General features: G+C 46.8%; 1 long non-coding RNA gene across 1 annotated transcript in view; it reads right to left on the reverse strand.

Moving 5' to 3' along the window:
* Positions 1 to 8,387: 8,387 nt before the first annotated feature.
* LOC128321932 (uncharacterized) overlaps positions 8,388 to 10,178 on the reverse strand; it is a 2,830-nt gene continuing 1,039 nt past the window's right edge. The window contains exons 1-2 of the long non-coding RNA XR_008305428.1: positions 9,894 to 10,178; positions 8,388 to 8,665 (exon numbers count right to left, since the gene is read on the reverse strand). The exon at positions 9,894 to 10,178 is cut by the window's right edge and continues 1,039 nt beyond it. This is a non-coding gene — a long non-coding RNA (uncharacterized LOC128321932). The remainder of the gene's footprint in view (positions 8,666 to 9,893) is intronic.

Here is a 10,178-nt window from a genome sequence, read left to right on the forward strand (position 1 = left end):
TGAAATTCACAGATCTGTTCCTTAGGATACATCAGCGAATCCATCACACCACCTCAAAATGGGTTACCAAAAGTGTAAAGGTATCATGAGGCCATGGGTTGGTTCAGACAATACCTTACTGACCCACACACTTAGAAAAGGGATGCGCTGAGAATGTGCCCATTGCGACATCTCTGATGGATATCGCAATGCCCTCCTGGCATGTCCCTTCATTGCATGGGGGAGGCTGTTCAAATGGCAGCTCTATGGACACTCCAAATAGTTTAAACTTGTATTTGAAGTGATTGTAGAATGGCCATTCAGATGAACAGCCCCTGCTCTCATCAATAAGGGATTGCCAGGAGGACATTAGAACACACACACAAGATGTATACAGGGCATGTTCTTGGTGGGATAGGCCAGTAAGGTATCATCCAAACCAGCCCCATTTTTAAATTTTTTTTATTTTTGCATTAGTCTGCTGTAGAGCATCATAACAGGCCACCAGCCTTGCAAATTAAAAGAGAACTAGCTGACCCCGCACAGAGCATCCATGCAGTTGTGAGTCTGAGCCTGTGGCATCCTCCCACAGCGCTCTCGCTCGCTCCTCCCAGCAGTGCTCTCCCCCGCTTCTTGGTTGTGGCTGCAGCACTGCTGCCGCCTATTGGCCAAGATACAGCCCCCTATCCCCAGAGACTTCCTCACCCGAGCCCCGCTCCTGCTCCTCCCCCCAGGAGCAGCAGCAGTGGTTGACCGGGCCATTCCTCGCTGCTGCCACCACCATGGCTGCTCGTAACAGTTTAGGGATGTGCATGGTCCGGAGCAGTCCGGACCGGCACTGAAGGGGGGCCTTCCTTTTAGGGCGGGGAGGGCTTGCTTACCCCTCCCGCCTCTTTGCCCCTGCCAGAGGCCATATTTAACAGAGTAACGGGGGCGCTGGAAACCAGCCGCCCCCGCCGGCCCCCCCGCCCCACCCCGCCGCGAGCAGATTAGGGGAACTACCACTGCCGCCGCTGTCGCCCGCCCGCCAGCCCTCCCTTCCAGCCGCCCGCCCGCCCGAGTCCTCACCCGATGGCTGCTTTAAACAAAGAGAGGAGCTCGCGAACAGAGCTCCTCTCACTTTGAAGTCCTGCAGGCGACTGAAGGAGGCAGGCTTTGCGCGCGCGCATGCGTGCGTGCGCCGCAAGGCACGCCGATCGCCGGAGGCCCGGTCTACCCGCCGGCGATCGGAGGCCCGGTCTACCTGGCCTTTTCCCGGCGGGTAGACCGGGCCTCCGGCGATCGGCGTGCTTTGCGGCGCGCGCATGCGCACACGCAAAGCCTGCCTCCTTCAGTCGCTTGCAGGACTTCAAAGCGAGAGGAGCTCTGTTCGCGAGCTCCTCTCTTTGTTTAAAGCAGCCATCGGGTGAGGACTCGGGCAGGCGGCTGGGAGGGAGGGCTGGCGGACGGGCGACAGCCGCGGCAGTGGTAGTTCCCCTAATCTGCTCGCGGTGGGGCGGGGGGGGGGCGGCTGGTTTCCAGCGCCCCCGTTACTCTGTTAAATACAGCCTCTGGTGGGGGCAAAGAGGCGGGAGGGGTAAGCAAGCCCTCCCGCCCTTAAAGACCCCCCACCCGGACCCGAACCAGCCCGGTCCGGCAGTCCAGAGGCCTTTAGAATGGCCTCTGGACCGGTTCGGACACACCCCTATAACAGTTGCATTCCGAATGACCTTAACCATCACAGGCTCCTCCTCCCTATCTGCATATGGAATCCCCACTGCCCAATCACCACGGTGCTTCTGCTCTCACAGGCTCCTTCTCCCCATCTGCATATGGAATCCCCACTGCCCAATAAGGTTCTTCTGCTTGCAAACTATCAGCCAATCGCCTCCTTTCTACCATGTCCCCACGCATGGCTCGTCTTGGAGAATTAATAATATAGATGCTGTCCCCCACCCCATTATTTATTTATTTAAAATATTTATGCCCCGCCCCCCGCCCCCCAGTACACTATTGCTCCGGATGGCTTACAACATTAATAAAATGGATACAACATAGGACAATTTAAAAAGAAGAAGAAGAAGAATTAAAGACCAGGCTAAATCCACAATTAACATGACAATTTTTAAAATTTTTGAAATTAAAAGTGATCAATAAAAGCTAAATACTAATAAACCTACCAAATGTAAGCAGCCACCCAAAAAAATCAGTTTTACATAATAATACAAAAGAAAAGAGAATAGCATGGGACAGTGGCAATATCCGAGGTGGCTAATACCCTTTCTACCCAAGGTGGCTAATACCCTTTCTACCCACTAATCTCAAAAATATTTAGCAAGATGAGGAAGCATACGGCCAAGCCCACCACCCTTTCCCCAAAACTGTGCAGTAAAAGCGTTTGTCCAAGCTTGTAGTAAGCTACACTGCTTTCATTCCCAGTTCTCTGTCATGTTGCTTTCCCCATCCCCGCTGTGTTGTTGCTCCTCTGCTAGTCATATGTAGAACTGAGGCCGCGGCTGCTGATTCCTTTGACAAACAAGGCCTTGCCTTTTGCTCCTGGCACTGACTCCTGTGAAAAGCTGGCAGCAGCTGTTTAGATGAGCTGGCCCTAGCTACCTCCCTCAGAGGCCCCATGCCAGCCAGTTTGATGAGCCAGGCACCATGTTGGTTACTTGGCTGAAGGGTGTGCCCTCAGAAAGCAGCTATGATGTCTGATGTGCTCTACTGCCCCCTGTAGGAATGACTAGATACAGAAACACCTAACTGATTTCCCTGCTTTCTCCTTTGTCTCCTTGTCAGCCTTAGGGAATAAACAAACAGCTAGTGTTCAGACAGGCTAAATGAGAGATATAATGCTAAACAAAATACTACACTGTAGAGTGCCTAAGAGAATGTCCCAAGCCACAGCCATGGTTTTTGTCATCCATCACTAAAGTTTTAAGTAAAAAAGGCTTCCTTAAAAACGTTTTTACATTTTTTTGTTTTAATAACTGTTTTATACGATTGCTTTTATTGTGTCTCGTGTATTTTAATCTATGTTGTCTTTTAAATATTATTTTAAATTTTGTACACCACCTAGAGATGTACATATCAGGTGGTATAAAAATGATCGATCGATCGATCGATAGATAGAGTATTTTCACTTGGTAGCATTTGTGTTTCAGAAGAGAAATTTGCATACATGGCACACCTCAGTCTTTGCCCTAAAATAGTCAGATGCTCTGAAGATTCTATTTATTATAGGTGCAGTTAAGAAGAATCCTGACTGGTACAATGACTCTCTTGCTTTAGCTTCCCCTACTGACATTTGAAACAGAGATATGACATAAGACACTGGATGTGCTGCTAGAAACACACGTCCTACTTCATAACAGAATTACCACAAATGCCTAAACTAAAATATGGTACACCCAAGACCAAGGTAAATGTAGTGGTTAGATGCGGACTGGGCAGATCTGGGTTTAATTTCCATTCAGCCACTAAGCGTACTGGTTAATATTGGGCCACTCACTGTTCCTCAGCCAGACCTACCTCATAGATTTGTTCTCAGAATAAAATGGAGGGAACCCCATGTACATGGCTTTGAGCTCCTCGAGGGAAGGATGGGATACAAATGTAAAAAGTGAGAGCCAGATACATTTTCTGTAGGTACTGACATTGGCCATATTTGAACAGAATGTGAAACTGGAGTTAAATGGGGCGGAGGTTGGTACTCCGTTATGTCCAAATGCGTGCAAGTGGGGTTTCAAGCTGAAAGTGGCCTGCACTTTGCCTCACCAAACTCCAGTCTGAACCTTCGGTTTGCAGTAAGGTTCGCAGCCAAAACCAGAGATTTGGCTGCCAGAGTGTAAAGTCTGAATGCAGATAGTGCCATAACAGTGGTTCTGTGGATTTTTCTGAACCACAGTCATAAAGACAGCAACACAGACAACCCCACCTGGGATCACACCCACTTCATGCCTGCGATGCTTTTCGTTGGCCACCTCTCCAAGCATTCACCCCACCCCTCCTGTCTCCGATCCAACAAAGCAGTTACCCATCAACATGGACCACGTCACATCCCATCCCAAGTTATAAGCGTGAACATCCAGTTGGCAATATAAGCAGGGCACCCCATTAGAGCACTGAGACAGAAACATATGGTGGGGATACTGGGGTCAGGTTTAAAAGGCAACATCAACCAGGGATTCTTGAGCAGCCAAGGTCTGTTTTTTGAACAAAAACATTGTGGAAGGTGGGCCCACCCCTTCCCCTTAGGGGTAGCTGTGTGGTCCCTAGACTTACTCATGAGAAGGGCCAGGCAGCAAGATCAGCATTGCTCCAGTAAAAGGAGCAATTCCTCATATGTAATGAGGATGGATGCTGAGCCGGAGTGGTCTGCTCACCCATAAGAGTGTAAGGCCATGGGGACATTCCCTCACAACTCATGAGATGAACCATCTGTCTGTCTGGGGACAGTTGGTGTTAGGAAGAATTGCTAATAATGTGTGACAACAATCCCCCCTTCTCCCACAGTCCACTCTCACGTGTCAGGCCGTTGGGGGCCAGATGGAAGGTGCCCCTCCGCCAGGTCGTTTTATACAAGCAAACAGCAGGGACACGTATCCAACAGCTCTCCTTGTCTTGATGACTGTCACCAAGAAACTGTGAAAGTATGCCCTCTGCCATCCCTTCCACCCATTTGGACACGTCCACCCTTGCTTGTGCCCTAAAATGGTGACCCTGCACTCCTGCAGTTGCTGGAAATTGGGGCTCCCCTCTCTCATGATTCCCCACAGTGGCAAATCTGCATATGATGCAATGCTGGCCCAAACCTGGGAATTTTGAATGAGAGTAAAGATCTGTACCTGTACCCAGTGCCCCCTGCCCACATACACAGCTAGGTTCTGACATATGGAGCATCACAATCTCCTTTGGGCCCACTTTGTTGGGTTAGCTCAACTCATGAGTGTGCAGTCCGATGGAAGCGGAGGGTGTTCTACTCTATGGTCCTCCCGAATATACTGGCCCTCGAATGAGAGTACTAGTCTGCTGACAGCAATCTGTCAGGGACTGTTTTGCTGGGGTGAGCCCTCAGAAGAGCATCCTAGTTCACAGCAGGACAGATCTCCCAGGATCCTTTGCCCTCCCTCATATGCATATCCCCTTCTAGGAAGTCATCATGTTCCCTTTCCTTTCCTGCGTTAACAGGGAAATAGCAAAACAAAAAACCACCCAGAAATCATGCTTGTGCAGGACAGTTTTTCTGAGTGGCTCTTAGAAGGGTGGCGGTGCAATTGCTGTCAGAAACAGCGCTGTCAGGGCACGGCATTTAAAAGGGATTTAAATGCCCTTTCCATGCCAAGGGTGGGCAGACCGCTTCCAAATGGCACAATCATGCTCGGCATGACCCTTTTAAGATTGTGGCCAATGGCAGCTGCTCTAATGATGTGCTGACTCCTTGCCCAAAGTCTGGTTACACAAGTGCTACAGAGCTTGCTGGAATCGGCCTCTGTGGGCCAGGAAGAGGGGCTCCCCTCTCCTAAAACCAGAGGTTGCCGGACTGCGGTTGGACCAACGTCTGCGATGAGATTTATGGTTTCAAATTGAAACCATAAATCTCTGGTTTCAAATTGAAACCGTAGGTTTGTCAATCTCCAGTTTCACATTACGTGAGAATGCGGCCTACGTCTAATGGTGAAATTGAGTTTGTGAGTTAGCAGGCCTTTCTCAAATATAACCTTTATGGAGAAAGAGGGGGATCTAGAACCATAAGGAATGTGACACCTTTCACTTGAAGGGAAAACCACCACTAGACAATGCTGGTTCCAAGGTTTGGGGGATCCTTCAGCAAGAAGCCCTCATGGCCCCTCCTTCCAGAGTTAGCCCACTTTCCTGTTACTATAACTACTGTCCATTATTAACTACTATCTCCTTCTGGGCTCAATCCACACTACCACCCAGAGGGAAAGAGCATATTTAGTAGAGGATGCTTCTCCCCACTCTTCACTGACTATACCAGGGCTGCTCAACTTCAGCCCTCCTGCAGATGTCGGTCTACAACTCTCATAATCCCTGGCTATTGGCCACTGTGCTGGGGACCATGGGAGTTGTAGTCCAAACACAGCTGGGGTGGGGGGGCTAAGTTGAGCAGGCCTAGACTAGACACTCAGAGAGGGCAGTTAAAGAGGCAATGGCACAATTCTCACACTGAATCTCCCAAGCGTCAAAAGTGTTTATATGCACAGTGTCACCAAACATGTTTTGGAGCTGAAATGTTCAGAACATTCCTATGCTATGAATTTCATGTATTCATATTCTCACTGCATTTGGGGATTCACATGCAAAATTAGAAAGGACTTCCTTTGTTGAAACTTTTTGTGATTCCACCATTATTTTCAGATTTAAATAATAAGATGAGGTGCACATTCATGAACTACAAAATGAGAAGTACTGAATTTCTAATGTAACATGCCGTATTTGGAAATCAAAGCTAAAACTGCCCTTCATTTTATATGGTTAAACATAGGAATCCAAGTGAGATAGAAAGCTATTTGTCAAAAGGCTTATAATAGGAAAATTCAAATCTGTGTATTGAGTTCATCTGTGGAAACTCAGGCACATGGGCTGCAAAAAAGCTTCCAAGGTAATTCCAAGTGCAGGATCCTTGCCTTAAGTGCTAGGGGAACAGGTGAAGGGCAGTGGGATATCATGCACACTGATATAATTCCTCCCCCCCCCTAAGTATCACAGGGAATTCTTGGACATATTCTCAGTCGACATACAGTGTGCACTCTCACTTACCTGGCCAGACTACACATCAAGAAAGAGCCAGAACAGTAGTGTGGCCACCCGACAGTGGCTTTTTAGAGGATTTGGGCCCCAGCAGTTGCCTAATCCCACCAACCATAATTTCTACTACTTCAACAGTGCATTTGCTCCATTGTTAATGATGGAATTTCCCTCAGTCAAAACTTACTTCCAAACCTCTACTCTTCGGGAGTATTTTTCATTTAACCTTTATTTTACAGTCTCTTTAATCATCAACTGCACCTGCTTCACTGATGAACAAGCAGATCTGCAGACTCCTCCAAATTCTTGAAGAACACAAGCTCCTGAGTGCAGGAGTTTTTTTCTCTTTTTAAAAAATGCAAAAAGCATACCTGCAACATGAGAGTAGGCACAATATGGGGACAAACAAATGAACAAGTATATAGAACCTTATCCTTGTGGAAGAAAATAAACCAATGTAGATGGTCCACTTTCACTTCCTGTTAAACTACTCTGAGGACAAAGTCACTAAACGTGAACACCGGTGTGCTTCTAATGACTGGAATTATGCAGGAGTATTAACAGATTCAAACATCATTATTACATTTACAATGTGCACCTGTAGAATGGTGTTTGTCACACTGTTCTCTCATAGGTGGGTTTCAAAGCATGTATTTTTTCCCACTAACTATGCAAAACCCCTTTTGAACTGTTAGTAAATCCAAGTTACTTTCACCCTAACATGCTGATTCTGTACTATCTCAATTGCCCCATGTGATCTGGTCTAATAGAACAAAGTTTTAAAAAGTGTATTGCCTCAGACCTGCAAACATTTGATGGCAATGGGATAAACTCAAATCACTTGACCAGGAGCAAAAAAGATACAAGTAGTTTATATTATTCATATAAACTACTATGGGAGAGCCAACGTGGTGTAGTGGTTAGAGTGCTGGACTAGGACAAGGGAGACCCGAGTTCAAGTCCCCATTCAGCCATGAAACTAGCTGGGTGACTCTGGGCCAGTCACTTCTCTCTCAGCCTAACCTACTTCACAGGGTTGTTGTGAAAGAGAAACTTAAGTATGTAGTACACCGCTCTGGGCTCCTTGGAGGAAGAGCGGGATATAAATGTAATAATAATAATAATAATAATTTTTGAATAGCAGGGACATCATAGCTTCCATGTTCCACAAAACATTATGGCAGAGGCATATGACAATCCACTAGCAAATACAGCATTGAAAGAGATGTACCCAAAGTACTTACCAAAAGCTAGTGGCTAATAGAACAGAATTTCTAAATTCAGAGGAAGTAGCTCTCCAATTAGCAACTACTACTTACAGGCAATAAGAGATGTCTACATCATGTTCCTTGAAAGCTGTTACTAGAGTCAGGGTTTGATGGACCTTTGGGTTTTATCTATCAAGGCAACTCTGATATTCTTAGGTAGCCTTACAGAGCCATCTCTAGCTTTTGCAGAGCTCATGGCGGCTGGGCCCTTATGATGCCACTCTCCTGAAACGTGGGACCTTGGGCAGCTGCCCACTTGGCCCTGCCCTTCAGACAGCCCTGCAGCCTTAAGTAGTTAGTGAAGCTAACTACTTAAAAAAACATGTGTTTCAATCTCTATGGATGCATCCAACCTTTAAGGACAGTTAGGCAAGGAGAGACATATGTGGATTAGAGATGTGCTACCAAACCCTTCACATTCCGTGCCTCCTTGCTTGTTTTTCACAAAGTTGTCTGGAAAGCCACAAGCCAAGCGTTCCTCTTCCTTCCTCTTCGCCTGACACTTCCTCAGGCAGCAGTGCTGTCCTCAGCAGCTCTGTGGGGTGGTGGTTAATTGCCCCCGTAAATCACCGTGCAGCAGCACGCTACTCCGTTTATTTTTCTGACAGTAATTTAGTGCTTGCTCTTTTCCACACTTGTCATTGCGTGTTTTTCCTCACATTAGAAGCCTGTAGAAAAAGGACAGTAATTAACGGTGCAATACACCCTCGTGGAAACTCTTTCATCATATTGTGATAATTGTACTTCTTGTCTGTCAAGGTAACCCTCTCCCTCTGCCTTCCCAAGCATTCCACACAGTCCTATTTGTCAACTATATAGTGGAGACACAGATTTCCCCCCCCCCTTTAAAAAAAATATCCTGACAATTGCATAGCCACTTCTCCCACTTCATTCCCCACTCCCTAACTAGTTTTTCTGTTTGTCCGAAGAGCAGGTCATTTGCATTTTAGGGGATGTGTCAAGTTTTTAGCCTGATCCACACAATAAAATTCACTGCAAAAATACACCTGGGCTTTGAGTTTTTTCCTGGACCCATTATTGTACAGCCGTGGCCTTATTTAATGACAGTCATCCATGTTTTCCAAGCTGAAATGTAGCTCCTGCCATTTGGTACCGATATATTTCAAGCGTATTTGCCTTTAGTATAGCAAAGCTACAGACAGGGCCAGCCCTTCCACTAGGCAGAACTAGGTGGTTGCCGAGGGCACCAATTCTTGCGGGGGTGGTGGTGGATAAACAGTGCACTTCTGAAGTACAGCACAATGGCATAAGAATGTAAGATATAATACTGCGCCCTGCTTCCCAAAGGGTCTGCACATTCTTCAAACCACAAAACACAGTCTTCTTTGCTCCATTGCACCTCAGCCTCCAATAAACAGCTAGCCTCCTAGGTTGTACCCCTCCTCTTGAATATGAATTGCCTGCCTCAGCATTTCCAAAAAGAAATGGTCTCAGATGGGATTTCCAAATTAATGGCAACATATTTTCCTCTTTGAAGTGTTAGATTTTTGCCCTCATAACAGAATGGGAACTTTTCCCCACTGCATCTTCAAACCAGTGCAGGCTAGTCATTCTGTGGTCATCCATGCAGGCTGGTCTTTCAACCTTGTAAATAAGCAGCCTGCATAGCTCAGGTTAAAATTGGGCTCTGTACTTCTTGGCTGGGGTTGGGCATCAAATTCAAACTTTGCCTAGGGCACCAAAAACCCGAGTGCTGGCCCTGTCCACAGACAGAGTATACACACTGAATAACAGTTGCTGTAATGAGGAGCTCAGTAGACTTTGTTTGCATACAGTGGACATGCTGTCATGGTTTGCAAAGAGGAGGGTGGACTGTCGCAAAAGGAGATGGTGCAAGGGAAGACACAAGGTCCTCTCTAGTGCATCCCAGCTCACTTTTTGTGTTTCTTGATCAATCTAGGATGTGGCATGCCAACGTACTCTCCAATGCCTTCATAATACTGCAGCATCTTATTTTTCATGGCCTCCACTCCTCCTTGGCCTGTCAGGTAGAAGACAGGAGGCTATCCTTAAAAAGTTAAGCTAACCACAAAAGAAAGTGAGTGGTTGAGTGAATAGAACAGAAGGGTAGCAAAAAACTTCTAAATAACATCATTTTCTGCACAATTTAAAGAAAGCCATGACGATAGTTTCTGGTCTGAGGACTTTCATGGTAGAGAA

Source organism: Hemicordylus capensis, chromosome 4, assembly GCF_027244095.1.
Source record: "Hemicordylus capensis ecotype Gifberg chromosome 4, rHemCap1.1.pri, whole genome shotgun sequence".
In the NCBI taxonomy this organism is placed as follows: Eukaryota; Metazoa; Chordata; class Lepidosauria; order Squamata; family Cordylidae; genus Hemicordylus; species Hemicordylus capensis.